The sequence below is a fragment of the Rhinolophus sinicus genome, linkage group LG14 (genome assembly GCF_036562045.2).
Source record: "Rhinolophus sinicus isolate RSC01 linkage group LG14, ASM3656204v1, whole genome shotgun sequence".
NCBI classification, from domain to species: Eukaryota; Metazoa; Chordata; class Mammalia; order Chiroptera; family Rhinolophidae; genus Rhinolophus; species Rhinolophus sinicus.
The window spans coordinates 19,993,471-20,016,020 of NC_133763.1; the positions used below are offsets into that span (position 1 = coordinate 19,993,471).

The 22,550-nt window shown below is 36.7% G+C and overlaps 1 pseudogene; it reads right to left on the reverse strand.

The window, feature by feature from the left end:
• Positions 1-9,116: 9,116 nt before the first annotated feature.
• On the reverse strand, positions 9,117-9,879 carry LOC109439519 (small ribosomal subunit protein uS5; annotated as a pseudogene).
• Positions 9,880-22,550: the final 12,671 nt, after the last annotated feature.

The following is a 22,550-nucleotide window of genomic DNA, read 5'->3' on the forward strand; positions in this document are numbered from 1 at the left end:
GGAGGAGCAGGGATTTCTTTTTCCTTACACAAAACCTCACTTGTCAGACTCTGCATCTTTCTCTCCTATTCAACTGAAATTTTTATAGGGCACAAGTCTTAAAAATTGGGACTTGAGGACCTAAATCAGTATACAGATGTATTACCTGTGTTTTTGTTTTGTTTTGTTTTGCTTTGCTTTGTTTTGTTTTGTTTGCAGAGAGAGCACTCAAAATTTTCAAAAGTCACAATATTTTTTTTTAAAAGTGGAAGATTTCTTTTAGTTATCTCCTGACTTCTCTTGAAAAATCAAAAGCTATGGTAACACGGGGCCTGCATTCCGCTTAAAAGGTGACTGGAGTCTTGGCAGCTGCCTTTAGTCAGATGTATGGATCCCAGTTAGCTACAGTCTCCACTACTCTCTATTACCCCCAAAAACATAGCTAAAATCTAGAGAATCAAAACCAGGAGGATAACAGTAGAATATCCCAACTTTAAAAATCTCCCAATTTATTTATTTTTTTACTTTACTTACCTGACTCCTATACTTTTGACATTTGATGATACCGCAGAGTCTATATTTTCAAACTACAGCCTACTGTGTGACCCTCACCAAATTCCTGAGTCAACCGTGGCCATATCAGATTATAAATTGAAAACGACATGTCCAATGGGGGCTGGGCTGGGTTGATGTTGCTGGACCACGTCCACTGTTGCCCAGGCCCCAGGGTTCTGCTCCCCTAACACCTCCAGACATGCCCAAGCCTTAGGAAGTTTGAACTGCTACTAACAAAATCCATCTTTCTTGGAGGTTGAAGCCTGGTCTCTGACCTGAACTGAGTTATTCCTTCCTTTCTAACTAGACACTCACATTTTGATTCTAGGGTGGATCCCTGGATGCTGGTGACACTTTTCCTTTTTACCCTCCACCTTGACTTACCCATGCTGAGCCTCTATATTTTACAATGGCTTTGTTTATTTTCTATTTTTCTGTAGTACCTCTCCCTCTCTTTTCCTACTTTTGTTCAGTATTCACAGGTCAAGTAAATAACTAAAGTTATGAACGTTTTAAGATAATTTCAGCATATAAGCCATAGTATTCACTTTAGTCAAAGTTACAGTTTCATTAGTATTAATATTATTTATTTTTATTTTGTTGTCCCACTAGACTGAGGCCATTTATCATTCTTTTTGTATCACTAACTTCTATGTGCTGGATGATTAGCTCTAGGTATTATGCCTGGTACACAGTAGAAACTAAACAAAGGTCTAAAGAAATGATTGAACACACAGGTTAAAGTAACTAGCAATTTATTTCAGAGGGTCCTCCTGTTGACTTTCTCTGAAAAAAGTAAAAAAACGAAACAACCCTGAAAATCAGATCATGCCACATGCCTCCTTACAGCCCTTTTAAATGGCTTCTCATTGCATGTAAAATCCAAACTCCGTATGTTGTTTTATAATACAATCCCCTGCATAGTCTTACAGCTCAACCCTCAGCATTTATTATTGTCTTCTTTCTTCATCCTCAGTCCCAACCCACCTTCACCTCATTCAAAAACGTGGCTCTTTCCATCCTTCAGGTCTCAATATAAGCATTACTTCTTTGGTAACTATTTAAATTGGCCACTCAGTAGAATTTTGTGATTCTGTTTTACATTGAAATCTGTATCAATAAACTCATGTCATGTAACAAACAGCCTCAAAGTTCACAGCTTAAAAAGTCACTTTATTTTCTCTCTCTCTGTGGTTTGACTAGATGGACTTCTGGTTTAGACTGGCTCGGCTAATTTTGATTGGGTTCTCTGATCAGCTGGAGTCGGGACAATCGAAGATGAGCTCAGTCACGTGGCTGAATGTTGATAGGCTGATGGCTGTGGCCTCTGGGTTCTTTCCATGTGATCTTTCACCCTGTATCAGGCTAGTTTAGGCTCATTTACATAATGGTCCCAATGCTTCAACTGCAGCAAGAGAGGAACGCTCAATGCACAACTGTTTTCCTAGCTAGTGTCACGTTTTCGAAACCCCATTGGCCAAAGCAAATCTCACAGTAAATGAAATGACGAATAAATGAAATTGACAATTACTTTAAAAAATACAAATTACCAAAACTGACTTCAGTAGAGAGAGATCATTGAAACAGACTAATTACAGTAAAACAAAGAAGTTAAAGAGCTCCCCGCACCCCAAAGTGGCCCATATGAGTTCACAGGGTATATGTATCAAACTGTTAAAGATTGAATAATCTCAATTCTACTCAAACCAGAGTATATAAAGAATGGGCAATTTAAAAATTATTTCTATACATTGTATAGCATTACTCTCCAAACTTGACAAAGATTGCAACAAAAAGGAAATCATAGACCCATTTCACTTATTAGTATTGATGTAAAAATCTTTAATACGTTATCAGCCAATACAATCTAACAGTACGTGAAAGTTAAGAAACCATGACCAAGTGGATTTTATTCCAGAAATACAAGGGTAGGTCAATATTAAGCAATTTATTTGTATAAGACATCATATTGAAAGAGTTTGGGAGAAAATAATATGATTGTCTCTATAGCAGCATTTGACAAAATTCAATACTTGTTCATGTGAAAAAGACTAAATGAAGGAGGAGTTAATGGATACTTCCTTAATTTATAATATTTATGGTGTGTGTGTGGGGGGTGTGTGTGTGTGTGTTTTATCCCCAAAGCCTTCCTTGTACTTAATGGAGAAACACAAAAGGCTTTCTTGTTAAAGTCAAAAATAAAGGTCTTATACTTAACATTATGTTAGAAGAATTACTCAATGCAATTAGATAAAAATAGAGCAATTAACAGCATAAGAATGGAAAAGGAAAAGGTAAAACTGTCTCTACTTGAAGATAATGGGATTATATATTTGGAAAACCTCAAAGAGTAAAAAGAAAGTTACTTGAAATAATAAGACAGTTTATTAAAAAAAATTTGTAAAGTAGCAGCTTATATAAAGCTTCATATATTCATGTATTCAAACACAAACCAGTCAGAAAATATAATGGAATAGAAGACTGTGTTTATGACAACAACAACAACAGCAACAAAAAATTCAAGACATTAACTTAATAAGTTAATAATTTCAAAATTCTCTATAATGAAAGCTATAAAATATCCTAAAAGACATAAAATTCAAATTGAATAAATAGAAGGCCATGCCATGTTTATCAATAGAAAGAGTCAACAGCATGAAGAGGTTAGTTATTCCTAAAAATGATTTATATATTTAATATACTCTGTATAAAAATGCCATTAGATATTTGGGGGGCTTCATTTGTCAGAAAATAAGCAAGAGTAGCTATAAAATCCTTTAGGGGAAATGAGTAAAATTTTGGACTGTCCCTTATTGAATATTGAAAGATAATATAAAGCTTCTATAATTAAAGTTTGTTTTTGGTTTATGTAGACTGAGCAATGAAAGAAAATAAAAAATTTAGTAACAGCTTCAAGTGCATAATGATATTTAGCAATGTAAGAAAGGCAGCATCTCAAATAAATGGGTGGTAGATAGACTTTTAATAAGTAGCACTGGGATTACTGAAAAATTAAACTACAAAAACTCGATTCCTCATATTGAACTATAGATAAATTACAAATATATCAGAAATTTACATATAGAAATGTGACATCAAGGAAGTACTGGATGAAAATATAGGTGTTCTCTATAACTTGGTAGTTAAGAAAACATTTTGAAGTGTGACTCAAAATTCAGAAACAATAAGGGAGAAGATGGATAAATGTGATTACACTGAAAATCACTATTGTGTTCAATTCCCTCCTTGTCAAAACAAAACAAAACAACAACAAAAACATAAACAAAGTAAAAAACTTGGAAAAATATTTGCAACATATTCACAAAATATGAATAGCACTAATATATAAAAGCTTCTAAAAATAGAGAAAGAAATAGGCCAACAACCATAATGAAAAAAAATGGGCTACAGATATAAACACTCCAGAGAAAACAAGATTTGAATGGCTCACAGCCATATGAAAAACAATTCTTATAGTAGAGCAAGATGCAAATTAAAACTGTTATGGAATATATTTTCTCATTTATCAGATTGCAAAAGTCCAAAAAATTAAAATAATTTGTGCAGAAACAGACAATTTCATACTTTAGTGGTAGGATTGCAAAATTATGCAATATCTCTGGAAGAGAATTTCGCAATATCTAGCAAAATTATATAAGCATTTTCCTTTTGACCTAATATGGGTCTCATTGAATAAACTATAACATAGTCACATGATGGAGTACTACGTATCTTTTAAATGGAATGAGGACTATCTCTCCATATTACCTTGGATCAATCTCTAAAAAATACTTTTATGAGAAAAAGCAAGATGAAGAAATTTGTTTACAATATATTACAATCTAGCTATAGGAATAAATATATATTCATCCATATATTCACATACACAAACCCACACATATATTCTTATATTAAAAATGTAGGAATAGTTATAAATTGAAATATAAAAAGTTGGAAGGGGGAAATGGAATGAAGGGGATAAGGATAGGAGCTAGATTTCTTTGAATATGTCCCATGTTGCTGATTTGATACTACAGTTTTAAAACAATGCAAATCTTTCCCATAATTAGAAAAAAAATTTTTTTGAAAAGTAACCCTTAAAATTCACAAGTAAAATGAAACAAATGCACTGTGTATCCAGTTGACAGCATAGCTGCTCAGAGAGTAACTATTCCAAGTAACACTATACCATAAGGACCAAAAATTCGCTCCTTCAAAAAATCTTAAATATTTCATGGTAGTGTTGGTTTGTTATTCCAAGACTGTGTGTATAGTGTGTAATGGAACAAATGAGCTAATTGTCTTTCTGACATTAAAAACTGGGATTTTCAGAGTGAAAGGAGGTGTAAAGTGGATGAGATTATGTAAAAAATCTTGTAGAGCTGATTTTTAATTAAAAAATTTAGTATAGGGGTGGCCAGTTAGTTCAGTGGTTAGAGCATGGTGCTAATAACACCACAGTTGCTGGTTTGTTCCCCACATGGGCCACTGTGAGCTGTGCCCTCCTAAAAAAAATAAATTAGTATCAATTCATGATGTATTTTATTTTAAAATATATATTTTCTAGCTTTATTCATACAAAAACTTTGGGAAAAAAATAACCAACTCTACCACAATGAGTATCCCAGGATGCAGACTTGTGCTAAAAAATTAAGACTTCTTGGAGATTGGCAGAGCCCAGATCTGGGATAGAAAGTGAACAATAACCCTTGAACATCTTGTCATACCCCAAACAAAGAAGGCATCCATGATTACTAGGGTGGTGCCACAAAGATTCAAGACCTATCTTGGAAAGGTTGCCATAAACCAAAGATGGGACAATTTGAGAATCAATAAGCATGGTAGTTTAGGGAATGAAACACATCAACTATGTTAAACTCGGTGAAGTAGTATTTTTTTATTTTTGTTTTTTTTTGTAATGAAGAAACAGAAATTGATAGACACAGACAATAGTTTGGTGATTACCAGAAGGTACGGGGTAGGGGGGTGGTAGATGAAGGTAAAAGGGATCAAATATATGGCGATAGAAAGAGAACTGACTCTGGGTGGTGAACACACAATGTGATATATAGATGATGTATTACTGAATTGTACATCTGTAACCTATGTAACTTTACTAACAATTGTCACCCCAATATACTTAAAAAAAAAAAAAGATGTAGTATTTTTTCCAGATTAAACCTGAATGTGACCAAGCCTCATCTCACTACTGATCTAAATATCAATTTATAATAAATAGGGGGTCAGAGGAACATATTCAATGACACCACATGATACAATCAGCAAAATCTAAATAATTAGAAACCTCCAGGATCATGGTTCTGTTTCTTCAACAATAATAACAAAAACTGCAAGGAGAAAAGCAGAGGGAGAACTTATAAGAGCAAAAGAGACTTGAGACATATCAACATACCATTAATTGTACTCAAAGTACGGATCTTGTTTGAATACCAATGCAAACAAACAACTAATAAAAATAAGGAAAATCAAGGCAATTAGAACATTGACTAGATTTTTGATAATATTAAGGAAATACCATTATTTGTTTAAAGGAATCATTCTTGTCCTTTAAGGGTATATACAAAAACAATTGTACATGATAAATTATATATATATAATGATGCCTGGGATTTGCTTAAAGTAATTTGCAGCGGGTTGAGATGGCTATGAATACGGAAAGAAGATTGGCCAAGAATTGATAGTGTTGAAGCTATGTGGTGGATACATTTGGGCTCATGCTGCCTATTTTTATATATGTTCGCAAATTTTCATGATAAAAAGAAAATACTTTTAAGAAAAACGATGGCAAAAAAGATATCCTTCATATGGATACAGAATTTCTTCGAAAGCTACTTTGCATAGATAGAATAATGAATATTATTCATTACGAGTTTAACCACTCACTGTAGGTTTTTAAACCTGATTCTTTAATCTTAGTATGAGCATGTCTCAGCCAAATTTTAAAGTAATTTGAATAAAACAGAAACATTTTAAATCCATCCTATAAAATTTCTTTAAATTCACCAAAAGCAAAACATAACCATCAAAAAAACTATAATTCTATGCCATATGCATACACCAGGACAGGTTATCATATATTGTAACAACAAACAGCCTAAACATCCAGTGGCTTATAAAAAGTTTATTTTTTGTACATGCTACATGTTCCCTTTGGGTCAGCTTGAGGCTCTGCTCATTGTAGTCTCTTAAAAGCCCAGGCTGATAAGGGTGCCATCTTGACATGTGCTACCACAACCCCGAGATAAGGGGAAAACAAATCACAATGAACCATGAGCTGGCTCTTAAAGATCTTTGAGGAAGTGAGTGATGTCACTTCTCCTCATTTTTTATTGGCTGACACAAATCACATGGCCCATAGTATAATGGGGTGAGATGAATGAACCTCTTGCAGGAAAGGCACTTAATACTTACTGATATTAATACAATCTACTGCACCACATAGAAATATTTTTAAATGCAGAAAATTGCATTTCATGCTCCTTATTGGGTGGGTGCAAAAGAGTGATTACAAAAACAAACTTTTCTTATATTGCTTTCATATCAGTAATTCTTCCACTTTGAGTCAAAAGCATTATTTTCTTTTAAATCTACTTTAGGTTCAGTTCATTTTAGCTTATGTCATGCATTGAAAATCTAACAGCTTGGATTTGTAAAGGAAAAAAATGCTCTTTACCATGTTTCTAGTGATCTTGTTTCCTTTATGAGTTCTCACCAATGGGAGAAAAAAACTAACATTTCAGTCTCTGTGGAGGAGTAGTGAGATAGTAATTCGAACAGTCACCTCTGTAATGTGCTGTGTCTTTGGGTTTCCAGTCATGCATCCCTCTCCTGGCTCCTTCTTTTCAAGATGATATCCAAAACTTATTGATCGTAAAGCAAAGAAATCATGTTGGGAGTCTTTAGGCCCCATGTCCTCTAGCTTGTCTGATGTGTGAGTCTGGGTGCTGGGTCTCTGCTGTCCCCAATGCTGAAGTCTGTGGCTGGTGAACATTTGGCCGTTTTCCAGTGGTGCCCCAACTCTTCCTCAATTCTGCCCTCCCGGGACCATAGATTCCTCCATGGCCTGGTTGCAGTTATCATTTGTCCACAGGCCAGGCAGTCCTCTCACAGTCCTCACCACAAAACATTGTTCCACTATGGCAACCCCTTCTGGCAAGCTCCCCAGCCAGACCCGCAGTTGGCACAGCTTTCTGTCTATGCTGTAATGAAACCAAGGACAGTTTGGGAAACTAAAACCTCAAGTCCTCCCTCTGCCTCACTATACTGCATACGGGTTTTGAACTACTGTCAGGAAGGGATCCTCCCAGAAACCCATGGGGAGAATGGAAGCCAGGAAAGTGCCATCGCTGGTGTTTTAGTCCCTTAACTCTTACCTAATCCCCTTTCTGGCCCTCAGGGGAAGTTGGGCAGATGCATCTCACTGGCTCATGACTCGCCCTCTCTTTGCTCTTCTTAGCATTTCTTTTTTTTTTTTCGACCTCAGTCAGAAAGACAATCTCTGAACTATAGAACACACAGAGCTTGTGGTATATATGCTAAGGGAGGATACAAGGGATTGGAAAAACCTCTCCTTCTCAACAATGCCTGGCCCTCAAGTCTCTTGTCCTGTTGTAAAATCTCGCGATGGATTGCTTGGCCAGGATGCTGCCCCGTGGATGGCAGTGGCTACCACCGTGGAGCACTTAACACCAAGAGCCACGTGCCCATCACAAGATGCTAAATATTGCCTCATTCTTTCTCACTAGGGCCTTCTGGGAGAAACACTAATTTCTTCCTAGACATATGGATGTTTTGGGCTGGGCTGAATCATATTTAAGTTATGACTCAGGTAACTCACCCAAGGGATGGTAATTAGTGTTTATGACAAAATCATCCTGCACAAATTTACATTCTTTATCCACTATTCAAAAGTGAAGGTACTCATTTCCCCAAACACAGGTTTAAGCAGTAAAAATGAATGAACAAACATGACTTGATTATGTCGGTACCCAATCAGGGGATAAGTATAGGTTTGTTCAGAAGAGAGAAGTTGAAAACGATTCAAGTGAAATGTTAGGTGACAAGCATGAAATGCATTGGGCAAAGCAGGAGATGTTAACTGATGCAGTTGAAACTCAGACTACAGCCAAAGCAAATGTTAGCGGGGAAAGCTGAGCATGCGCCAGTATTTCAACTCCAAAACCAGAGATGAAAATGTAATTCATATCAAACCAAAGAGTCTTGGCTGTCTCATAACCCTTCCAGAAACCATTGTGCATGATTGCCTGCTGCAACACATTTTTTCTAAAGCCCTCTGAAAGCTCCGTAGCAAAAGAATGAAAAGCCAGAACTGGACCTCATAGACTGAGAAGGATTACTTCCCTATCTTATGGGAAATTGCCCAATAGCTTTGGTTCAATTTCCTTTGACCAAAACGTGGTTTTATTATTTTTCTTTTGTTTCTTTTTAGAGCACTTTCTCCTTTGTTATTCTGACTATAATCATTATCATTTTGCTAGTTCATTCACTGATAATACACATAATTTTGATTTCTGTTGGATTAAAATTTTTTCAGGCTTTATTTACTTTATTTTTCTTGCATAAAATTCTGTGGTGGTCACAGCTGGAGCCTGGGTCCTCTGCACAGAAACTGGGTCTTTACAAGATGGTTGGTGAATTCCTCATAGGGAGACTTGGTGACCATGGTTTCTCTCCAGAGGTCGGGGGTGAGATAGCTGTAGGTCTTAGAGATGGCATCAAAGGTGGCCATGGCAAAGTTGCCCAGGGTGGCAGTGCAGCCCCTGGCGGAGGTGTAGCAGTCATCGATACCAGCCCTCAGCAGTAGCTTCTTGGGCACAGGAGCCGAGACAATGCCAGTGCCCCTGGGGGCGGGGATGAGGCCCATCACTTTACAGGGGAGGGTGTGGGGTTTGCGGATCTTGTTCCCCCAGTTGCCTCCCCACACAGGGACGATGGGTTGCTTTCCAGGATGATGCCCCCGTGGATGGCAGTGGCTGCCACCGTGGAGCACTTAACACCAAGAGCCACGTGTCCGTTGTAGTCCCCAATGGCGACAAATGCCTCGAACCGGGTCCTCTGGCCAGCACGGGTCTGATTTTGCACCGGCATTAGCTTCAAAACCTTGTCCTTGAGGAATGTCCCCAGGAAAAGAAAAACACCATGATCTCAGATTCCTTGATGCACAGGCAGAAGAGATAGATCTCCCCCAAGAACTTGATATTCATGTCCTTGCCTTGATCAGGCTGCCCAGCTTGGTGACAGGATCCACTCCTTGTCCTCGGACTTGCCTCTGTGAGCTCCAAGGCCTCGCCCCAACCCGACCATGACCCGGATCACGACCTCAGACTGAGATGCTACTGCCAAATCCTATCCTGCATGGAAACTACCTCGGCCTCCCATTCCAGGGCCTCCAGGGCCTCCGGGCCCTCCCACAGCACACCACGCTGTCATTCGCCATATGGTGTTTTCTCGAAGAGTGTTGGATTAACTGTTTTGTGTGTCCTAATTGCATAAATTGTGGCAGTGTTGGAAATCACAGAGATACATACACAACTTACTTTGAAAGGTAGAACTGCTTCCATATAAGTACAGGATTTATAAGTAACCTGACAGCAAGTGGGATTTTGGTTTTAATGTAATCCCACGCTCATAAATAGGTTGTGTTCCAAACAATTGTCAGTCAAGATTTTATTTTAACTTTTTAAAGAAAGCATAGAGCCACAAAAAGAAAGTTATAAATAATGGGCAGGTTATTAGCAAGCAACTGGAAGTTCATTTATAGAATGCTGGACCTGCAAGCTCTTTAAACCTGTTGAGTCTTCTCATTTATTAAAAGAAGAGAATGAAGCCTAAACAATATAATGAGTTGACCAAGGCCATACAACCAGTTAGTTGTCCAGGTGGGACTGGAATCGGGGGGGAGGGGGGGTCTTGACACCTAGAATGTGGCCCCTGTTTCTTAACATGTTCTTAACTCATGCAATAGTTAAAAACTAAAAACCCAACTCAAGTGGGTTTTTATCGTGAGATTGAATTTCTTAGGATATGCTGAATTACACTGAGACTGCATATTAATCCTGAAATTCCAGTGGCTGAACACAACAAAAGTTTGTTTCTTGTCTTTGCTCCAGGTCCAGTGAGGGTCAGCCAAAACTGTTTTCTGCAGTTATTTGAGACCCCAGGTCAGTGCAGGGTCCATCATCTTGTAGTTGCATTATCAGGCACATGTGGCCTTTTTAGTATGTGGCACAGATTTTATAATTAAAAACAGAAGATATACATATCTGTGATAAAACGAATAATAAACACTTAAAAATCTTCTTGAAAACTAGTGCTTGCGTAAAAGCAGATTATTTGGAAGAGGAGGTGCTCATGTATTATGAGTGAAGACATCCTCTAAAGGAGATGTCTGAGTACTTTCCAGGAAGGATTTGAAAAGCCAGGCCCTGGTTCTCTTCCTAGATGAGGAGTGACAGCAGCGTGATCTTATGTTTATCAGACTTCATTTAGGATTGAGTTTTGACTCATAAGGAGAAGGGGCATGTTCTCATGTAACATATTGCATCTTTAATTTTACAGCCACATTTGGCAGATAAGATAGCTGTTGTTATTTCAACTTTATGGATGGGGAGAAGAGGAAGCTCAAATAAATTTTAACTAAAAGTATTAATTGAACAGTTGTTAAGCTGTGTGCATAGAGCTCCAGATAAGACAAAGCACTTTCCCTCATGTGTGCCCATGGACACAAGCAAGAAAGGGGCAGAGCTAGGACTGGAATCAAAATTTTCTAATTTTCAGGTCAATAGCTCTGGACTCTACAACGTATAGTATCAGCTAGAGGGTGAATGTCAAGTGTGATGAATGATTCTGAGAAGGGAATCTTTCATCTTTGAGTGTGGGTAAAAAACTAATATTCCTTAATCTTACAACTGGGACTTTTAGCTGAGCTGAGACAAAGATATTAACCATATAAACATCCTCCTCCTCCTCCATACCTTCTTCACCCTTCTCCTTTCCCAACCCAGCATCTACTTGAATTTTTCGATACATGCATGGGAACATGTGTAATTGGTGAAGGAGGGAGGGGCTTTATTTGAGAATGATAGCATATGGAGGGGATATTACGGCAACCATCCCCCTTCAAATTCTGCAGATTTTGTTTGAGATACCATGACTATGTATATTTGAAAGTAATTATCTTGAGAAACATTGTATTATTTGGGGTAAGAAGTAAAAGATAGGAGTTAACAAGTATTCAGGGGACACTTTGTGAATCTCAAGAGCAGTGTCATAGGATGGGGAAAGCTCACCCCCCCCAGGTTTGCAGAGGGCCCTGTGCACTTTGGCATGTTGAGGCCTACCATTTTAGGGACAATCAGAAACTGTCTTTTGGCACGGACAGTGACATTTTCATGATGTGAGGTAATGGTGATAAGACTTCTCCAAGTGACTTCATGCAGACAAGGACAAGTGGGGTCAGAAGAACGAGAGGACAATAGGAAAGATAGTGCTGCCTGGTTGGTTTGTGGGCCCATGGGAAGAACTTGTCTGAGCTCTCGAAGCAGTAAATGGAGGCTATTTGAGTAGGGAGAGGGTGGCCATGAGGTCTTTTGATTGTGTACGTGACAGCTATGAAGGCAGTAGACATTAGGATTGCACGCTCTTAATAGTATGTAGGCTCTCTTCTGGAAGAAGAAAATCCCAGCTAAGTCAGATCCATTTTAATTGTTCAATCACTACCCATCTAAGGAAACCATTGTTCTCTTTATGATAAAAATATTTCCTGTGCTGCACAATACAATGCTTGGGATAGTTTTAGACAATGCTTCTCTTTCAAAATAAAATATATAGGAAACTACTTCAGAGCAATTTCTGAAATAATTTTGCAGAAGGTTGTGTGTGCTGGGAAGCTGAGTAGAGCTCACATGAACGAACCCCGGCTTATTTTGAGAACTCATAAGTGTGTTAAAAGCATATTCCACATGTCCTGATTCCAGCTGTATTTTTCAGTGTTTGATAATTTTAAGGGGATGACAGATTCCCTTCTGTATTTTGTCTGGACCATTAAATGCGGCTGTGTCATTGCACAGCATTTCATGGCATGGAAATAAAATATTCGGTCAGACTGATGTGTCCTCTCTTCCCGGTTACAGCACATTCTCACTACCACAGGCATTCACAGATCTGCCTTGTCTTCATCTGGAAAAAAGAGATAGCTAGGCGGCTGCATCTCCCATTCACAAAAACTGTTACTTCCTTAATTTACATATTTTATAGTAAACATCTACAACACAACCTCATAAATTATTGTACAAGGTTATCATTCCATAACTCAATAAGAATTATTTATTTTCTTGTTCAGGAAGTATGACTTAAAATTGTTTTGCCACCAAAAATGACACAATTTTTCCCAGTTCACTTGCCATTTTCCCCCCAAATGACTTCACAATATTTTAGCTCCCTGCTTAACTTTCCCTTTAGTCTCACATGGACCATAATATCTTTAAAAGAGCCATCTGCTTTCTACTGACGAAGATCTGCAAACTTGCATATACCCAGCCAAGATATTGCAGTTAGGTTAGCTGACTGATTTGATTGAAACATAAACCAGTGATGTGGTAGAAAGCATTAAGAGAAATTATATTATTCTATGTGTGCTATAGTATATGTTTTCTATTCAATTTTAGAAAATACCTATATTTTCTTATTTTAATTTCTTTGTTTTTCATATGATAAAAGCAATGCATATTCTTTGGTAAAGTTTTTGAATGATTAAGAAAAGTTTAAAAGGAAATTAAATCAACAGCAATTATACCAATCTTAAACAGCATTTTGGTGTATTTCCTTTTAGTCATTTTTCTCTGTAAATGTATGTAGGTGTTTCTAATTCTCTCTCTCTTTTATTTTTTCTTTACTATTTTTTTGGTTACTCATGAGATTAAACTCTACAGTTTTAAATAATGCTTTTCCCCCTCCCCCTGCAAAGCAGTATGGATGTATACAGAAGAGAAAAGTGAAGTTCGATTCAGAGAGGACTTGAGTGTTCACTCTCCCTTTCTTGCTGTCACTGTAGGTAGCAGTAAAATTAACCAAGGTCCCTGTGCTCTCAATAACTACAAGCCTAGGACAGAGTACAGTGCCTGGCATCAAAAATGTGTGCTGTACAAATGCACAATTAGCTTTCACTGAACATATGATTCATTAGCAAATGCACTGTTTTCATTTAACTTTGTTACTACTTGTCTAAGGTAAGGAATATGACTATCATTTTATAGCTATAGAGATGCAGAGGCAGAATTTTAATCATCTTTCTCTCCAGGGCCGGAATAAAGATTCAAGCACATGTTTGCAGGATCCCAGTCTTTTTTCTTTCCATAACAATACTTGGCTGTCTCTACTACTACTATGATGACTGTCCCTTACAGTGTATACTAGGTGCCACCACTGCATGAGGCATTTTGCATATAGTGTCTGATTTCACTTTCAGAATACACTATGAAGTCACTATCATTGTCTCTGTGGTGTAGATGAGAAAACTGAGGCTTAGAGAGATTAAATCATGAACTCAGGATCCCTTGATTAATAACTGAGTTGAGCAGGTTGGTCTCTTTTACCCTTGCTTTTCCCATTAGCGTCGCCTCATCCAGTTACCAATCTGGTGTGTAGTTTTATTGCCTACAAGTGAAAACAACACTGTCTGCTCCTTGTACCTAATATGACTGTTCTATCTGATTAGTGCCTAGTAGAATGATGGAACATAATATAGTTCCAGTAATTGTTAATTGAATGAATGAATGGATAGTATGTGTGAATTTGCCTTGTGCACCACGACAAAGGAGTTCATGTGTGCTATTACCAAATGCATTAAGACAGAAGGGAAAAGGAAATGGAGTGTAGGACTTTACCCTTTCTACATAGGCCCTATGGATTAGGGGTAGAGGAGCAGAAAAAGAGCTAGTAGTGGTTGCTAAGGGCGTTTTCTGGTGTAACAGGAGTTAACATTGTTATTGAAGAGTTGTGAAAAATAAATAAATAAAAAGAAAGCCTAATAAACATGACCATGTCAGCAGAAAAAAGTAAAATCCATTAAGGGGAAATGGCCTGACTTTGAAAATCAATAAAGAGAAAATGGACCCATCTCTTAACCATAGATGCAGCCTAACATATTTATTTACTTTTTGTTTCCCATTACATTATTTTAGAATATCAAAACACTAGATTTCCTCATTTCCCTCAACTCTATCCAAGCAAGACATTTCCCTAATCCAATGTTTGCTTATCCTCTCCTCAATTTGTGTTCCCACAGATGTTACTCAATTATATTTGAGCCTTTTTACTTTTCTTTCCCAATTGCTTTCCTTCCCCACACCCCAGACTTCCAAAAAAATTCTCCTGTTCAATCCAAATCTTTCTTTTGTGTATTTGCATACAGATCTAAGGTAACTTTCCAGAATGCAATTCCATTTATCTTAACTGTTGCCTTTTTGTATAAGAATTGCCTATTTTAAGTTTCAGGGGTGGATCTGAGCTATACTGACTTCCATCATGTCTCCTATGCAGCTGGCAGCATAGATGATAAATCACAGCATTGCTTTGTGGCAGCCTTGAGAAAGGGACAAGAAAGTGCTAGGACTGCTTACTGCAGGCTGCTCCTTCTGTGGTATCCCTGAATCCAAGATAAGGGAAGGTGGAGGAAGGTCCAGGTGTGGTAGTGGCTGCAGAGCAGAGAATGACCACAAAAGTCGAAGACTTGAGGCCAGTGTCGCCCAGTCCCTAGATTTTGAACACTCACTGAAGACAGATTAGGGTGAAGCCTAGCCACTGGTTATCTTTCCCACAAACGCTGTTTTTCTTGTTTACTATAGGAAGAAATACTATCTTGACAATTAAGAGCACATATTTTTTGCGTTTGCTATCCTGTAGCATGAAGATATGAATGCCATTAAGAACCCCATAAAATGGCTGTTTTATTTTTAGTTTAACCTTTAACCTACAAGTGGCATGATCATGCTCATTATATATTTTAATAAATTTTTTTGTTGATTAATAACGTTTTATTTTGCAAGGCTATGAAATGACTGCTAGCTTAAGTTTATAGTTCCACATCTTAAATATATTAAATCTGTAATATAAATCATAAACAATTTCACATATAAGCATTCTTTCCCTTCTAAAAGGGGAGAAAACACCAGATCCATCTTATTTGTTGACATACAAGCACATTTTTGGCTCTTTTTAGACGTACGTTTTTGATTTCTCATCTGTGTGGATGTGTATAAATTTTAGAAAATAAATTTGCTTTCTCCATTTTTTTATCCTATAAAACCAAAGGGCAATTCATTGCCACTGTTGCTAATTTTCTTGATAGGTTTTATAATCCTAGAGAAAATGTTTATAAATCAGTGTCTTTTCTCCATTTTTTGTTAATGAGTTTGTTGCCACTTATTCAGCTTCCAGAACTTTCTCTTATTATTAAATATGTACTCAGATGGCTTTGATGGTCACTACTACAGAAGGGTCCTTCATCAGGAATATTAACTTGACTAGTATCTAATTTAGGGTCCCTCTAAGACAGCCCAGGAAGAAATGGATTGAACAATTAGAGGCAACTATTGGTTTTCACTGATGTGGTTAAAATCATGAATGAATGGTCATTCACTAATATAGAAAAATTTCTTTATTGTCATGATTATCTCACAGTTTAGTCATTTTCATATCTCCTGAGGAAGATCCCATGCCTTTTCTTGCCCTTTACCACCATTTTCAATTCTATGTTTAAGAAAATAAATTCTAGTTAGATATAAGCACTACTAATGTTGCATAATATTTAATGTGGTGGTAAGTGCAGCTTATTAATTTCTGTTTTTCTGAATCCTAAGGTACAAATAAGTCCTACATCACTTCTGACTGTAAGTTCTTAAATGTCCTGAGAAATGTGGCTTAAGGAATATGAGTTTGAATTGTGATGCTATCCCTAAATCTGTGAATTGGAGCAAATCATTTAATCTCTGTAAGTCTTTGTTTCTTATCTGTGAAATGGGGATAATAATATCGTTTCCCGCGGTTGTAAAGAACCTAATGGTATATTCAGGTAACTGTTCGACATTTATGAGTTCCCTTCGATCTTCTAAAATATGCCTCTGTGAAATTGTGATAGATGCCCTATCTCTAAAGTGATCTAACAATAGTATTTGTCAGAAGCTTCATATTCCTTCTAATGTATTCATCACAAAGCTGGGAGGTGCCTCTATCAATCAAGCTCAAGGCCATGGATATCACCTTTCTTTTTCCTTTAAGTGTGCAAACTCTGCAGCCATCTGCTTCGGTTAACATTCTATTACTCTCACTAGCTGTGTGACCTACAATGAATTGCTGAATCTTTCTGTGCCTCTGTTGCCTCATCTGGAAATGAGTTTGTTAACAGAAACTGCCTTGTGGGTTGTTGAGGGACTTGGATGAGTTAAGACATATAAAATGCTTAAAACAGTGCTTTGTATATAATTTAATAAATGTTAGTTGCTATTACCAATCTAATTAATTTAAGTGTTTAAAATTCCTAATCATTTGCAATACTACCACAGGCAATTTTTATTGTGTGTATATGTGTTTTAGATTATGCAAATATTTTCAGACAAATTATCTAATTTAAGCCTCTTTGGACTCCCTTTATTATTACCATCTCCTTTTCACAGAGATTGGAAACTGAAGTTTAGAAAGTTTAAGTACTTAATTTCCCCAATGGCTAATAAAAAGCAAATGATTGAATTTGTACAGGTTGGTACAAATTTTTCTCATTCCAAACCCATGTACTCTTCTCTGTGCCACAAATGCAATTTGGCTATTCGTATAGCAGATTATGTATCAAAATCTCAGAACTCATTACTGAGGAAGAACATTAAAAAAAAAAAAAAGGCAGATTAAGAACTTTCCCACTGGCTGTTTCTGTCAGTGTAGGAACAATTGCTTCTTTCTGAGGAAAAACTACTAATAGGCACATGCACCAGAGCAGTAGGTCCAGGGTGGTAATTCCTCTCTTCATCTCGTGGCAGTAAGACAACTGGTTTGAAATATCACACTTGTAAAAGACTCAAGAGACAACTTTCACTATTGTGCTGTGAGATTTTTATGTATTTTACAAAGTAAAGCAGTCAAACTCATGGAATTGAATATTGTTGTCTGTACTGTTATGTCTTTTTGGGGAAGAAGAAGAGAGGACAAATTGAGTTTAGAGGGATCACTAAAGGGAGCAACAGTTTTCAAATAAGATACTTACCTAGAGTGCTAAGTATCAATTTTGGATCAGGGACCAATAGCAGGCTGGATCCTTAAAGAAGACAAAGATTTAATAAATTGGACATAGAAAAGGCAGACTCAAAAAAAAAATTGCTAAGTTGGTATACATTGAAATTAAGAACTCCTGCTTATTAAAACATATAACTAAGAGTATGAAAAGACAAGCCACGGAATGTGAGAAGATGTGTGCGATACATCTATCTGACAAAGGATTCCTTTATATCCTTTGTTTCTTACTACTATAAAAAACAAAAAAACAAGAAAAAGGCAGAGAACCAAATAGAAAAATGGGCAAAAGACTTGAACAGGTATTTAACAAAAGAGGATTTCCAAAATTTCAATAAGCATATGAAAAGACCCTCAACTTTGTTAGTTATTAGGGAAATGCAAACTATAATTCAATGCCTCTAGTCACCAAGCACATGACTACACCACTGATGGGAGTGTAAATTGACACAACCACTTTGGAAAACTGTTTGATAGTATCTATAAAAGATGAATGTACCATATGCTATGACCTAGCAATTTCAGTCCTAGAGAGAAGCATACTGTTCAGATAAATATGTCTATTTGTGATACATTTATAATAATCCCAAACTGAAACATCCCAAATGCCCATCAGTAGAAGAATAGAGAAATTAATTGTGCTATATTCTTACAATGGAATGCTATACAGCAAGAAGAATAAATGAACCCATGCAACAAAATGACTTTCACATGCAAAAATCTCATGCTTAAAAAACCAGATACATAAGAGTATACATGACAAAATACCATGAAGTTCAATGCAGAAAAAATTTACCTTTGTTGATAGAAGTGAGGATAATGGTTGCCCTTATTGGGGACTCATGCCTAGAAGGATGCTAGTAATGTTTCATTTCCTGATCTGATGTTGGTTACAAGGGTGGGTTCAATTTGTGAAAATTCATCAGGCTAGTCACTTGGAATTAGTGCACTTTTCTGTTGTATGTTACACTTCAGTATAAAATTAAGAAATAGATTGGATTCCAGAGAATCTTCTATATCAGAAATATTCAGTCTTTTCCTAAAAATTGCATAGATTTTTATCTACCCCACTTTAGAGGAGCTCTTAGAAAAGCCAAAATCAGAAAGCACATTTTTTTATGGAAGGAAAGAGAGATTCAGAGCATTGGCAGAAAGGTTTTCTGTGGAACGGAAAGGAAAGGGTAGTGACCAGCTTGGACAAGGGGCCTACGGCAGCTCTGGATTTATGGAAACACACTGATTTTTCACTCCCCAAAGCCAACTGAAGGGATAAGGAAAGTTGACTATACCAGCCTGAGCTCAACATTCAACAACTGCCACATGGCTTCCACCATGATTGTTCTGGCCAGATTCATGCCGCTTTCCAAACAGTTGGGCAGTTGTCTTTCTTCCTTCCTCTTCATATCTGGTTGCTCTGAGAAACTTTCCAGGCTAAGTGCCTCAGGATTGAGCACACTTTGTGCAGCTTAACCCATGGTTCAAGCAAGAAACCCACATTCACGAAGGAAATTCAATGTGAGCCAATTAGGGAAAGCACCATTGTGATGTAGAGGACATTTGTGTTAAAGGTGCTTCCCAGCCCTCTTTCTTTTGTCTCATTCCCTGGTTACATTTGAATTAATTTAAAACATCATTCTGCTCAAGGAATGCTTTTAATAATGCCAAAGCTATTTATTGGGAGATTTTTGAACATTTGAGACCCTTCTATGCTCTTCTTTTCCGTGACAAGGACAGCTCTGCATAGGCCACATCAGTCACCCCCTGCCACCTCGATGCAGTGAAAGACAAGGTGATGGATATAGAAGGTAATGACACACTTAGTGTGTGGACGACTTTTAACATCTCTTCTCTATGTGATAAAATTACTTCCAGTAATTATCTTTCTTTTTCAGTAATAATCTTGGAATGATACAAATAATAACAATGGCCAAAAAAAGAAATATAGGCAATAAGCATTTTATTTTATTGAATCTCTTGAATTATGCCAATAAAAACAATAATAATAAATAAAATACAAGACTAAGATGTCTACACAAAGTCCAATTTAGGTAAGCATAAAAAATATTACATTTTATTTTCTTGATTCATTCGTTAACAATTAAAAACAAATTTCAAATTTAAAGATGTTATTCAAGTTCAGTAAAACCTTTCATGCATCAACTAAAATTTGCATTTATCAAATAAAGATGTTGTGCGTATCCCTGTTTTAAATTTTAGACATAAATAAAAACTCCAACTGGTCACATAGGGTGGCAGATTTTTGAAGTAACTTAAGTTCCACTTCTTTGTTTTCACAATCACTGTGCTATCATTATTTAGTTAGAAAATATTATTTAAATGCAGGATACATTGCTCTCTAAGGGTTGTAGAACTAAACTGCACCTGGAGTAACATGAAAATTTCCTGACTGTTATAAATAAATATATTCTTCAAATGAACTTATGTAGTTGAGTCTGCCTGTATTGGGGGCTGATGTACATCTAGAAATTTTCTGAATTAACTTCCTTATAGAATGTAATGTTCACTAAAGGATAAGTAATAAAAACGTGCTAACTTGAAACATATATATTTATTATTAAAACTCAGCAACTCAACACCAAAAACCAAACAACCCAAACAAGAAAAATGGGTAAAGGATTTGAATGGATATTTCTCCAAAGAAGATATACAAATGGCCAATGAGCACATGAAAAGATGCTCAATATGGCTAATAATAAGCAGAGTGCAAATCAAAATCACAATGGCATATCACCTCACACCCATTCAGATTGTTACTATAAAAACACACACACACACACAAAACGGGAAATAATAAGTGTTGGTGAGCACTTGAATTATTATGTTGGTGGGAATGAAAATTGTGTGGCTGCTATGGAAAACAATATTGTAGTTCTTCAAAAAATAAAAAATGAATAAAATTAGCTTATTATCCAGAAATTCTACTTCTGGGTAAATACCCAAAAGAATTACAAATATAATCTTGGGGAAATAATTTTACACCCATACTCGTAACAGCATTGTTCACAGTAGTCAAAAGTGGAAGCAAACCAAGTATCAATTGACAGATGAATCAATAAACAAAATACATATCCATACAATGGAATATTATTCAGCTTTAAAAAGGAAGGACATTCTGACACCGACTACAACATAGATGAACCTTGAGGCCATTATGTTAAATGAAATAAGCAAGTCACAAAAAGACAAATATTATATAATTCAACTTATATGAGGTGCCTAGAGCAGTCAAACTTATCAGAACAAAGTAGAATGGTGGTCGCCGTGGGCTAGAGGGAGAGAGGAATAGGAGTCAGTGTTCAATGGGTATAGAGTTCCAGTTTGCATGATGAAGAAGAGTGTTCTGGAGAAGGATGGTGCTAATGGTTGCATTACAATGCAAATTTACTTAATACCAGACGGAATTCTACACTCAAAAATGGTTAATAAGCTGGTAATTTTTATTTTATGTAAATTTACCACAATTAAGAAAAACTCAATAGGAAGTAGAACAATCAATTAGAATTTAGATTTTTATTTTTAAAAAAGATGCTTTATAAAGAAGTATTCTATCACTGACATTGTTGAGAATTGTTGGTGCATGGTGATAATAGAGAACTAACCGACTTTCATTCAGCCTTTTTACTCCAAGGAGTCATTTTGCATGAATATCCTGAAGTCCCAACTCCCAAGTCTCCCTTTCTCTCCTCACCATCACTTCTAGGTTGTTTGTGTCTCTGTCATCTACCCCTGAGTGGCCAGTGGCACTGCATCTATTGTGATCACTGAAGAGACTTCAGCCCTTTAGTTTCTCCATAGTAGAGCAGCGAAAAACAAAGTTACCTTTCTCTGGCTTCTGTTGCCCCTCTCTGACAGCACCATCTCTCTGTATTTTTGGGCTAACAAGGATGCTTAAAAAACTGTCCACCCACTGAGGTGTGGGCAGAAAACAGGGAGCTGGAAAGAAAAGAAAGTGTTGCCATAAGTAAATTCACAGTTAGGGCAGCTAGGGAAGTCATTTCAGGTTCTTTCACTATTGAAATGTAATCAGTATGAAAATTCTTAGAGGGTCCAGTGTGTGCGATGACCTACTGGATTTAAGGGGAACTACTCTGCCTTCAACACAGAGGAGTCTGCTCATGCTTTGACAAATCTCTTTATCCTCTTTAGACATAAAAGATAGCAAAATATGCCACCCCAAAATAAGCCGCTTTGATATAAGGATTATTTTGAGCTGAAAGCAATTGAGATGAAGCAAATACATTAAAAGCTTCGAGAAACCTAGGAAATCAAGGTAATAAACTTCCTTGATTTTTGTTTAGTTCAGTATCTCCCAAACTTAGTTGATCATGGATCATCTTTTTTTAAAATATATATTTGTTAATTTCCTGAAGAAATTAGGTTACACAGAACATCCTTTGAGAAATGTTCTGTCAGTGTTATATTCATTTTACATGCAAATCACCATGTACCTGCTAAGTGGTACATGAGACGTCAGCCCAGGGTTATGTGAGCCCCTGTCTTCTGTTTGCCTCTCTGGGAATAGGACATAAGGACTGGGGTTTAAGAAAGGCTAATGAAAAGGAGAAAGAAAATTAAGAAACATGCATTATTTAGCTTTATTGTGAAAACCTAAACCAAAACAATCCCAGTGGTTGTAGTAACATTTCTTTCTCATTCACACTACCCAGGGACGGTTG